The sequence below is a fragment of the Arvicanthis niloticus genome, chromosome 22 (genome assembly GCF_011762505.2).
Source record: "Arvicanthis niloticus isolate mArvNil1 chromosome 22, mArvNil1.pat.X, whole genome shotgun sequence".
NCBI classification, from domain to species: Eukaryota; Metazoa; Chordata; class Mammalia; order Rodentia; family Muridae; genus Arvicanthis; species Arvicanthis niloticus.
In genome coordinates, this window is record NC_133429.1 from 43308003 (window position 1) to 43320127 (window position 12125).

The window sequence follows — 12125 nt, forward strand, 5'->3', positions numbered from 1 at the left end:
AAGTTGCCAGTCAAGATTAGCCATCACGGGACTGGGGATGAGGCCCAGTTGGTAGAGAGCTTTCTCAGCAAGAAGACCCAGCTTTGACCCCCAGTACTGCATAAACTCATTGAGGTGGCCTGTGCTCTCAGCATTTCGGAGGTGGGGGTTAGAGGATCAGAGGTTCAAAGTCATCCTGAGCAACACAAGAGCAGCCTGGAGTACCTGAAACTCTGTCTCAACAGCAAGCAAACAATACAAAGAGCCTTACAGAGAGCTAGGCATTTTAAGAAATAAACAATGTTTCTCCTACTTTTCAATAACTCGGTCTAAGCTCTGTCTTAGTTAGGGCGTCACTGCTGTGAAGAGACACTGTGACCAAGGGAACTTTTATAAAAGAAAACATTTAATTGGGTCTGGCTTAGTTTCAGAGGTTCAGTCTATTCTCACCAGGGTGGGAAGCATGGCAGCATTCAGGCAGACGTGGGGCTTGAGGGGCCCAGAGTACTACATCTTGATCCGAAGGCATCCAGAAGGAGACTGGCTTCCTTGGGCAGCCAGCAGAAAGGTCTTTTCTGTACTGAGTGGAGCTTGAGCATAGGACCTCAAAGCCCACCCCCAGAGTGATGCACCTCCTCAAGGCCACACCTATTCTAACAAGGCCATACTTTCTGATAGAGTCACTCCCTGTGAGCCAAGCATCCAAATATGGGATTCTATGGGGACCAAACCTATTCAAACCATTATAGCTCTGAATTCTAGGATATTTTGTGTTTCATCTCTTTTTGTGTGTGTGTGTGTGTGTGTGTGTGTGTGTATGTATGTATGGCCCAGGTGGTAGCAGCTGAGAAAAGAAAAGGAAAAACAAAGAAAGAAAGAAAGAAAGAAAGAAAGAAAGAAAGAAAGAAAGAAAGAAAAGAAACAAAGCCAGAAGACACTCTGGTCTTACCAATGTCAGGAGGAAGGGTTTCTAGAGAGAGATGTATCGATGTGCAGAAAACATGGCCCTAAGAGTATGTGCAGAACTTTGGTTCACATGTGAATGGATGAACGCACGGAGACAGCCGTCTTTTAGTAAAGCAGGGAAGATGTACAGGGCTGAACGTTTGGAGGAATTCTCATCCATACTTAAGAAAAAAAAAAAATACTGAGATTTTCTCCGAGGAGCCCAGGGTAAGAATTATTGAAGCCAGTGATGCTACTGAGAGAAGCAAACCTGAGATCACTTACAGCACAGAGGGAGCGTCCTGATGAGCGAGCTCTCCAATCTTCTGTGGAATTAATTGGAAAGAGAACGTTGACAGAGGCTTACTTCCAACCCAGTGCTGGAGTTTAAATAACATCTACATATGAAAACAACATTTAAAGTTTTAACAAAAAAAAAAAAATAGAGTGTATTTGCTGGGTGCACCATACTGATGCATCAAAATAGACTGTTAAGAACACTCCTACAGCTAATTATGGAGAGCTGAGTGTTAGGGACTGGAAAGATCAGACCTGTTTCCTCTTTCAAGAAGCTCACAGTGCAGTGAGCGGAAGAAGTTAATCACAAAACAATCACACTATAAAGTAGCATGTGAAATATACATGTAATTGTTCTGTAAGGTAGTTGGTGATCTATGACCAGACTTTTGCATCTTACATGAAGAAGGAGGCATCTTATATATTATTCAGTCAGAAACCTGTTCACAGAGAGGTCACACAGGAGATGAGGCTTAAAACACTCTGTCATTGTCAATACTCTATTGCTGTGAAGAGACGCCATGACCACGGTAACTCTTATAAAGGAAAGCATTTAATTGGGGATGTCTGCAGTTTCAGAGGTTCAGTCCATTTCATTGTGGCGGAAAACATGGCGGCATGTGGGCAGACACGGTGCTGGAGAGGTGTAGCTGAGAGTTCTACATCTGGATCCCCAGGTAACAGGAAGAGCGAGTGACGGTGTGTAATGACTATTCCTGGTTGTCAGCTTGACTACATCCTGAGTGAACTACAATCCAGAAATGAAGGGCATACACATGATCCAGATCTTGAGACTGGAAGACAAGTTTCTGACTCGGATCTTGACATGGAGATCTTGAGGCATAGTGGCCATGAAAAGCTTAGGCCCAGGCAAAGTAGTGCATGCCTTTAATCTCAGGATACTGAGGCAAGCAGATCTCTGAGTTCAAAGCTACCCTGGGACAGAGGAAGTTATAAAACCCAGAAGTGGTGGCTCGCTCTTCTTCGCCTGCTCTCACTTGCTTGCCAGCACATCTGTTGGAACCTACTTCTTCAGGATTCCAGCTTATACAGAAGGCCAGTGGAAACACCTAGCCTCGTGGGACTGAGCAACTACTAGATTCTTGGACTTCCCTTTCCCAACAGGTGCCCATTGTTGGGTTAGTTGGACTGCAAACTGTAAGTCATCACAATAAATTCTCTTAATCTATAGAGACACTCCAGAAGTTCTATGACTCTAGAGAACCCTGAGGGGCAGTTGAGACTAGAAGAAGCCAGATTTTTAAGAGAAAGGCTGCTTCCCAGTCAGGGTGTTACTGGTGTGTAAGCGAAGGCAGTGTTAGGCTAGGCTTTTTCAGTTTAATGATCTAGTGGAATTCCTTTCTCTGGGGCTCAACACTGAAAACACTGGATCCTAACAGAGCTCATCTTGACAAACCTTCGCCGAGAGCGTCTGGGCCTTGCTGAGGAACAGGAATGCACTGACCACCTCACTTACTGTTCACAGGTTAGCTTTCTGATCATAGAGTTTCTAGAGATAGCTAGCCGTTCTCACAGTCCTGTGGGAACAGGACAACGGGGTTGGGGGCCGGGGGCGGGGTGTGGTGAGAGGCGATGAAGTCACGAAAAATCTTGGGACTCAGTCTCTGGAGACCAGCATCCAGGTGCAGATCTGAACTTATTGGCAGCACATTCGCTTATAGACAGCGCGCCAATCCCAAGTTCCTAAACCCTTGGTTAACCAAATCTCACATTATCACGGTGCCCCAATGAAAGCTCTGCCTGATGAAGGAGCTCAGAAGGAGCTGGATGGGGGGCTGGGGGCATCGTGTGACCTGTTAGGACTTCTGTAAAGATGGGTGCGGGGGAGAAGGATGTGGGGGTAGGGGGGTGCGTGCGGGAAGCAGCTTCCTTTTCCTTGTCTCAACGGTGTATGGGAGCCATCTTAGATCTAATGCCTTGTGCAGATCACCACTCCTTGAGGAGTGGACCCTGGGGCTCCCTGCTCTCCATTACCTTCTCGCAAGGTTGACTTCCACAACCCCCACCCAGCCTCCGAGCCTGAAATCTTCACGGGGCTTGCCTCACTAGGAAAACAGCTTTGGTCTGACCTCTAGATAAATGTAGGAACTGTTTTCAAAAATCAAGTATTTTCTCAGATGACTTTCGCTATGGCTTGGAAAGGAAAACACCGAAACTATATCATTCACTTAACTTGGCCAACAGGTTTTGGGTACTTAATATATCCTAGCACTGTTCCCAGTGATGGGGGTTGTTAGAGAATAGCAGCTAAGGCTATAGAAACAACATGACTAGGTGAAGGTGTAAGACAGTTCATGATTGGCTGTTAATTTCTCTCCTTAGCATGTTCTGTGCTATAAAGCTACATTTGTCTTGCTACCATGGTGATAGTTACTAAGAAATGCAAAGATGCATGTCTGAAGAGGTTACAGACCTCTCTGTTTAATTGATAGTGTATTTTGGTTTTTGGCTTTTTAAAAAATTTAATTTAATTTTTTTTTAACTTATTCACTTTACATCCCAATCACTGACTCCCTTCTGGTCACTCCCTCCCACAATCTTTCCCTCCTCTTTGCCTCTGAGCTGGTGGGAGCTTCCCCTGGGTATCCCCCTACCCTGGCACTTCAAGTCTCTGCAAGGCTAGACACTTCCTTTCCCACTGATGCCAGACAAGGCAGCCCAGCTAGAAGAACATATCCCACATACAGGCAACAGCTTTTGAGCTAGCCCCTGCTCCAGTTGTTCAGGACCCTTGAAAAAAGCTGATTCCTCCTTTTCCCTCAGAAGCAGTCAGCTGTCAATAGCTAGGGGTGGGTCATGTGTGGCTCCTCCCCCATCTATGCTGGAATGTTGACTGACTTGGTCTTGTTCAGGAAACCACAGCTTCCCTGAGTTCCTCAGTGCACTGGTCGTGTTAAACCCAGAAGGCACTCCTTTGTGGGGGTCCTCCCTGACCTCAGGCTCTGACAATCTTTCTGCCCCTCTTCCAAGATGTTCCTTGAGCCTTGGGGATTGGGGGGTGAGGGAGGGTATGTGATTCAGATGGACCGTTGTGGCTGAGCACTCTACGGGATACTCTCTTTGACCCATTGTAAGTTGCTTCATTAACTACCACCCACTGCTCAAAGCAGGTTCTGTAAAGAGGACTGAGGAATGAGCTAAAATGTGAGCATAAAAATGAGTGTTTGGGGTCAATGGTGGCGCAAGCCTTTGATCCCAGCACTGGGAAGCAGAGGCAGAAGGATCTATTTGAGTTCGAGGCCAGCCTGGTCTGTAGAGAGAGTTCCAGGACAGCCTGGGTTACACAGAGAAACTCTGTCTCAAGGAAACAATAAACAAATAAATGTAAATAAAAATAATACAAAATTATTTAGAAGTCAGTTTGATATTATATCCACTTAGCAAAATTAGAGAAGTACATTCAACCCTAAGACCTATGAGCTCCCCGGCCATAGGATCTTGACCAGATTAACAGTACCTACAATGAATTCCCTTCTGTGGATCAGGCCGTAAATCCAATCAGAAAGCCGTTGGTTACCTCCATAACAGTTATACCGTATTGCACCTGTGGGCGTGACTTGCCAGGCTGGTCGTTACTATAGCTAACAAGGTAAGCCTGGTAAGACCATTGATGACGTTTCTCCAGTGAGACACGCAGGACCCGGAAGAGGGAGAAGAACGGGAGGGCATTTGCTACAGAGGGTTTGACTTGTTTCTTCCGTCTTAACTGAGCCACTGTCTCCTGTGTCTTCACAGCTAACAGTCGTTGGATTTGGGTTACCATGAGTGAGTTTCCTTCAGAGGGCAGCTTGGGGAAGGAATTGAAACGGGAATCATTAGCAGCCAACATTCCCGCAGCTGTATCTTGGGATATGGGCAAGCACCACGGCACCTGCTAGAAATCTCCACAGTGATTATCTCTGGGATGGGGAATAAGGGTGGTCTTTTCTCTACTTTCTATTTGTATTCTTTTGGGTTTGTCTTAATGAGCATAGAGTTGTACTAAGGGTTAAATGAAGTAATTAAGATAAAGCACATAGCACCTTCATTGCGTCTATTAATTACACAACAAACTGACCTATGATATTTTGTATGCAGCTCTTTATTTTCTTTTGGTGTGAGGACGGAAGCCATAGCCTCCTGTATATTAGGCAAATCTTCTGTGACTGAGCTGCACTTCTGGCCCTACATTATATTTAGGATTATAAATACAAATAGCCACAGGTAAATGTATTGGCTACTTAATAAACATATGATTTAAAAAGAAAGCCTAAGTGTAGATGTTATCCAGAAGAATGAAAGTGTGAAAGATAATACACCATCCTTGCTGCTCATTTTGCTGTTTTATAACCTGTGAAAGTCTTTTTTTTAATACTGTTTCTCTGTTCAACAGTACTGTTCAACAGGACCCTTTGTGATAGCAACTGTCTGTATCCAGGCTGTGTGTCCAGTATGGTAGCCGCTGCCCATGGATAGTAGTGAATGTCTGAAATGTGGCAGATACAAACATGCCGGGTGGGTAAGGGGAATTTCAACTTCCATTAGTTTTGTGCTAGACAGTTTGTTAGTTGATACAATGTTAAGTTGACAAAGTTGATACAATGTTAATACAAACTAAAGTCATCTAAGAGGAGGGAATCTCAAATAAATGCCTCCTTAAGATTGGGCTGTATGCAAGCCTGTAGGGCATTTTCTTAATTAGTGATTGATAGGGGAAGGTCCCGCCCACTGTGGGTGGTGCTATCCCTAGGGTTCTAGAAGAAGCCATGTGGAGAAAGCTGGAAACAGCACTCTCCAAGGTCTGTGGAACAACTCCTACCTCCAGATTCCAGCCCTGTTTGCGTTCCTGCCTGACTTCCTTTGATGAATAACTAAGAGGTGGAAGCATAAGCAAATTAAACCCTCTCTTTCCCATCTTGTCATGGTGTTTCATCACAACAATAGCAACGCCAAGTAAGACAGTTTTTCATTTCATTCGTTTAGAATAAAGCAGCCACCTGACGTAACTGGCTACTTACCTGGGTCAATGCAGTTTAAAGCAGAATTCAGCACCGGGTAGAGAACAGAACAAACAAGGCTGCCTTTCTTAAATTTGGGTTAGTTCCACAGCCTGTGACTTTATAATCCCCCAGTCTTGACTCCCAAAGCTCATTACAATTAGATGTGTAGGAAAACAAAATTGGAAGAGCTAATTAAACATTAAAGAGTGTGTATGTGTTGTTAAACAGATGCTAATTTATTTACATATAAAAGTAAAAGGAATTCAGTTGGAAGCGAGGTGCCAAAGAGCTACGGGATTCATTGCCAATTGGGTAGTAATTTTAGTAAATAATCTCAAAGGACAATACAGGAGGTTGTTGTACATCAAGAGCAAGAGAGGTACTGAAGAGGCCCCGATGCAGTACAGAACACACCTGGACAGCAGACTCTCAGCACAAAGGAGATTTTATTTTTTGGAGGAACAAGGGGGCTACCTTTGTATTGGGCAGAGACAGTTATGGCCATTTTAAGGTTCTAGCCAGAAAATAAAGAAAGGGGGTGTCCCTCCCCTAGAGAAGGTTAAGGTCATGTCTTAGTTAGGGTTTTACTGCTGTGAACAGACACCATGACCAAGGCAAGTCTTATAAGGACAACATTTAATTGGGGCTGGCTTACAGGATCAGAGGTTCAGTCCATTATCATCATGGCAGCATCCAGGCAGACATGGTGCAGGAGGAGCTAAGAGTTCTACACCTTTATCTGAAGGCTGCTACTAATAGTGCCTTTCTGTATGTAGCCCAAGAATATACAAACCTGTTGCAACCGGTATGCCTGAATAGTTACTATGTTGCCACCTGCTCTGTCAGCTCTGCCTGGCTTGGCCTTTCAAAGGCTGGGATTAAAGGCATACACCACCACTGCTCAGCTCAAACTGCTGCTCTGGTCTTCCGGTCAGGGTCTAGAGAGAGAGAGAGAGTGGGGAAAAGGGTAAGAGACGCAAGGAATGGAGACAAGACAGAGGTTCTGATCAAGTCTCTTTTATTGAAGGGAAATCTGGGGTATTTATACACTTTTGCCACGCCCCTTGTAGGCATGTGGATATGACATAAGCCTTGGAGGCGTGGCTAGCATGTGAATAGCTGCTTTCTAGCCACTTTCTGCTAAAGGTCAGCTCCCAACACAAACCATCACATTCCACTCCCTGGCCCCCCATAGGCTTGTTCAAACATGAGTCTATGGGGCCATACCTAACTAAACAAAACATAATCCAAAATACATTTAGTCCAACTTCCAAAGTCCCCATAGTCTAAGTATAGCAGTCTCAACAGTGCTAAAAGTAGTAAGTGGTACATCAGCCACAGTCTGTCTATTGATAGTATCATCTTCATAAACTGATCAGAAACGAGGAAGTAAATCTCAGCAATAATTAAATATATAATTGTTACAGTACAAAATCATTGTTATGTTCCTTAAGCCAAAGACTGACTGTCTAGCCCCATTTTTTTGTTTTGTTTTTTTTGTTTTTTTTCAAGACAGGGTTTCTCTGTGTAGTCCTGGCTGTCCTGGAACTCACTCTGTAGACCAGGCTGGCCTCAAACTCAGAAATCCACCTGCCTCTGTCTAGCCCCATTTTTAAAGAATATTCTTATTTATTTAAATTTCATACATTTATACAATGCATCCATCTGTTTACCTCCAACTCCCCCAGGTTCCCCATACTCCATCTCCCTCCTGACTTCATGTCTTTTTTTACTGGTATTTCCCTGAGTCCAGTTAGTGGTTCCCGTACATGCATGGGTGTGTGCCCATCCTCTGGAACATGAACAACCAGCAGACATACTCTGAGAGAAAGAGTGTCCCTTCCTCTGATGGGTGTGGAACCTGGGGTGGGGACTCCCTTATCTGTGCCCTCTGGGAATTCTCAAAATCCCCCAAGGAACAATATCAAGTCAGCAGATTTGAGTGGAATTGTTCTTTTGGACAGAATAGGGGAGATTTTGGTTGAAATGCAACAGCAACATTTTTAGTAATAAAACAGCAACGGCAGGAGCCATTAACGGCTTCTCTATCCCATCACATGTTCAGGGTGATTGGTAATTCTGTGTTTAACAGTATTGTCGTTTGTGCTAGCCAGTCTCCAGAGTGACCCCAAAGACAATTGCTTCCTACCATTCATGTTCTCTTGCTCAAATTAAATGAAGACTAGCCCTAACTGTGAAAGACCGATGAACTCCAAGCACAAGTGATAGGAAGCATTGGGCTCCTGCTTGTCTATTGTATTAATCACTAGCTCCAGCAAGAGCCAGCTGTCATGCTGGGTAGGGATTCAAGCAGCCTGTGGAGAGGCCTGTGTGGCAGCAGTCTGCTAACTCACCAGCATGTGGTGGAGTCACCTTGCAAGGAGAGTCTGTGTCCCCAGAAGGTTCTCAGCTGACTTGTGCTCTCATGGATGCCAGACTGAGGCTGAGACGCTGAGTCACACTTGCTCAACAGAGCCATTTTTAATTTCCCAGGTTCATTAAAATTTTGAGAGGCACTAAATAATTTGTATTCTCTTTGGGGGTTATTTTATATGAAGCAGTAGATATCTGGGGGTTATTTTACATGAAGCAGTAGATATCTGGGGGTTATTTTACATGAAGCAGTAGATATCTGGGGGTTATTTTACATGAAGCAGTAGATATCTGGGGGTTATTTTACATGAAGCAGTAGATATCTGGGGGTTATTTTACATGAAGCAGTAGATATCTGGGGGTTATTTTACATGAAGCAGTAGATATCTGGGGGTTATTTTACATGAAGCAGTAGATATCTGGGGGTTATTTTACATGAAGCAGTAGATATCTGGGGGTTATTTTACATGAAGCAGTAGATATCTGGGGGTTATTTTACATGAAGCAGTAGATATCTGGGGGTTATTTTACATGAAGCAGTAGATATCTGGGAGTTATTTTACATGAAGCAGTAGATATCTGGGGTTATTTTACATGAAGCAGTAGATATCTGGGGGTTATTTTATATGAAGCAGTAGATATCTGGGGGTTATTTTATATGAAGCAGTAGATATCTGGGGGTTATTTTACATGAAGCAGTAGATATCTGAGGGTTATTTTACATGCACTAGATATTTAACATTTCTTTCTGCTACTAGGATATTTGGTTTCTAGGCCAAATGTGCAAGCAATAAAGGTAACATCTTGCCTTACAACTTTAATGTCCAATACGCCAATTCCCTGTCATGTCATTAAGTCTTCATATTTTCTTATAACTTTCTCACAAACCAAGGAGAATTTGCCAACTCCAAATGTAAAGAATATAGATTCAGCTCATGGCATAATTTTTTGAGACTGTCCCTATACATACTGGGGTTCTCCATAGGCGGTAGAGATGAGAGTCATGGTAAGTTAAGCATGCCCAGTCACCTAACACAAATACAGGACACCTAATACAAATTCAAGAAAGGGAAGTGATTTCACCCATGGCCTACAAAATGAATAGCATGGACTGAAGAAGAGAGGGACAGAGTTGTTTTCAGCATGGGACCACTCTGACTGGACAACTCAGGATTAGCTTTCAGGTTGGGGTGAAGAGGCAGGCCAAGGGTGTGAGGACACTCACTGCTTCTGCATGTGATATACCCAAAGTATAATGAATGTGCACACACATACACACACACACACTCACACACACTCATAAATAAACAAACAAATAGCCAGGCAGTGGTGGCGCACACCTTTAATCCCAGCAGTTGGGAGGCAGAGGCAGGTAGGTGGATCTTTGAGTTTGAGGCCAGCCTGCTCTTCAGAATGAGCTCCAGAAAAGCCAGTGCTAAACAGAGAAACCTAGCCTCAAAATCCAACCCAAACAAACAAACAAACTACCAAAACCAAAACTGTAGTGTTTTATAAAAGAAGGAAACGGAAGCTGGGGGTATGTTTGGTAGGAGTGAGGTATGCTGTGGGGGAGGGGAAGACTCTGTGGGGCTATGCTGAGACATACCTTCCCCTTGAGGTGCCAGCCATAGGGGGAATATTGTATAGAATAGTTTATTTAGGTCATGGGGAAGGGGCTTGAGGGAGAGAGGAAGAGGGAGAGAGAAAAAGAGGAAGAAGGAGAAGAAGAAGAAGAAGAAGAAGAAGAAGAAGAAGAAGAAGAAGAAGAAGAAGAAGAAGAGGAGGAGGAGGAGGAGGAGGAGGAGGAGGAGGAGGAGGAAGGGAGAGGAAGAGGTTGGCCATGAACATGTGAAGAAGAGGGAAGGGGAATGGGGAAAGAAGGGACAGAGAGAGTAAGAGGAGAAGAGAGAGGAGGGGGCAAACAGCCTCTTTTATAGTGAGTCAGGCATATTTGATTGTTGCCAGGCACCTGTGGGGTGGAGCCTAGAAGAAATGCTAACAAAAACAAAAAAACCAACAAAACAAAACAAAATAAAACAACCAAAAGCACATAAACACGAAAGTGTGGGTGGGGGCAATGGTTTCTTCATTGGAAATACTTAATATCCAAACATCAACCATAGCCTTCTCTAATATCATATTAAAAATTAACTTGAAATGGGTTGAAGATGTCCTTGTGAAACTCCCTGCAGGAAGCAGGGGGGGGGGACGGTCCCTGATGTCGGCCTTTGACAGGACTCAGTGACAGTCACTGACAAAGCTGCCAGTGACTTTGTTTCAGTGAGGACATCAAAAGTATGGGTAACAACGGCAAAAATAAGCAACAGATTTTGTCGAACTAGAAAGCGTCTGCGCAGTCGAGGAAACAATCAGCAAAACGAAAGAAGTAACCCCCGGAAAACATTTGCAAGCCCTGTATCTGACCTATCTGACAAGAGATTAATAGCTGAAATATATAAATAATCATGCAATTAACAGCAAAAGGCAATCTGATTTACAAATGGGCAAAGGATCTGAGTGTGATGACCTAGACGTCTGAGCAAACGGGGAGAATTTCGGGGAGCTGCCTCAAAACTGTAGTCGTAGTTACAAAGAAAAAATCTGTGTCAGAGAGAGAGAGAGAGAAGTGGTTGAGGGTCAGGGAGAGAACGTACTGGACACTCTTCCAAAGACAAACAGACAACATATACATTTAATGTATTCAACATTGACCGGGCAAAGGCAAATTACAGCCATAAAAGGTGGGCTGGAGAGGTGGCTCAGTGGTTAAGAGCACTTGCTTCTCTTACAGAGGACCCAGGCTTGTTTGTCTCACAACCATCTGTGAGATGGTTTGAATATGCTTGGCCTATTACAGTGGCACTATTAGAAGGTGTGGCCCTGTTGGAGTGGGTGTATCATTGTGGGTATGGGCTTTAAGACCCTCATCCTGGCTGCCTGGAAGCCAGTATTCTGCTAGCAGCCTTCAGGTGAAGATGTAGAACTCTCAGCTCTTCCTGCACCATGCCTGCCTGGATGCTGCCATGCTCCCACCTTGGTGATAATGAACTGAACCTCTGAACTTGTAAGCCAGCCCCAAAGAGATGTTGAGTTGTAAGAGTTGTTTTGGTCATGGTGTCTGTGCATAGCAGTAAAACCCTAACTAAGAATCTGTAAGCCCGGTTCTGGAGAATCAAATGTCCTTTTCTGGTTTTTGTATACTAGGCATTGACACGGTACTCAGGCATACATACAAGCAAACACTCATAAAAATAAATAATGTATGGAGTTTCCTAAAACATTCGCAATCGAACTACCAGATGATCCATCCATCCCACTTCTGGGCACACATCCAAAGGAAATCAGCAACTCGGTCTGATACCCACAGCCCTGTGCTCACGCACTGTAGCATTATTCACCATAGCCAAGATGAAGAGACCATGAATATGCACAGTCACAGATGAACAGAGATACTGTGGTGTAGTCACACAATGGGATAGCAGTCATTAAAAGTGACCACCATCTGTGTGGTCACGTTGATGAACCTGAGGG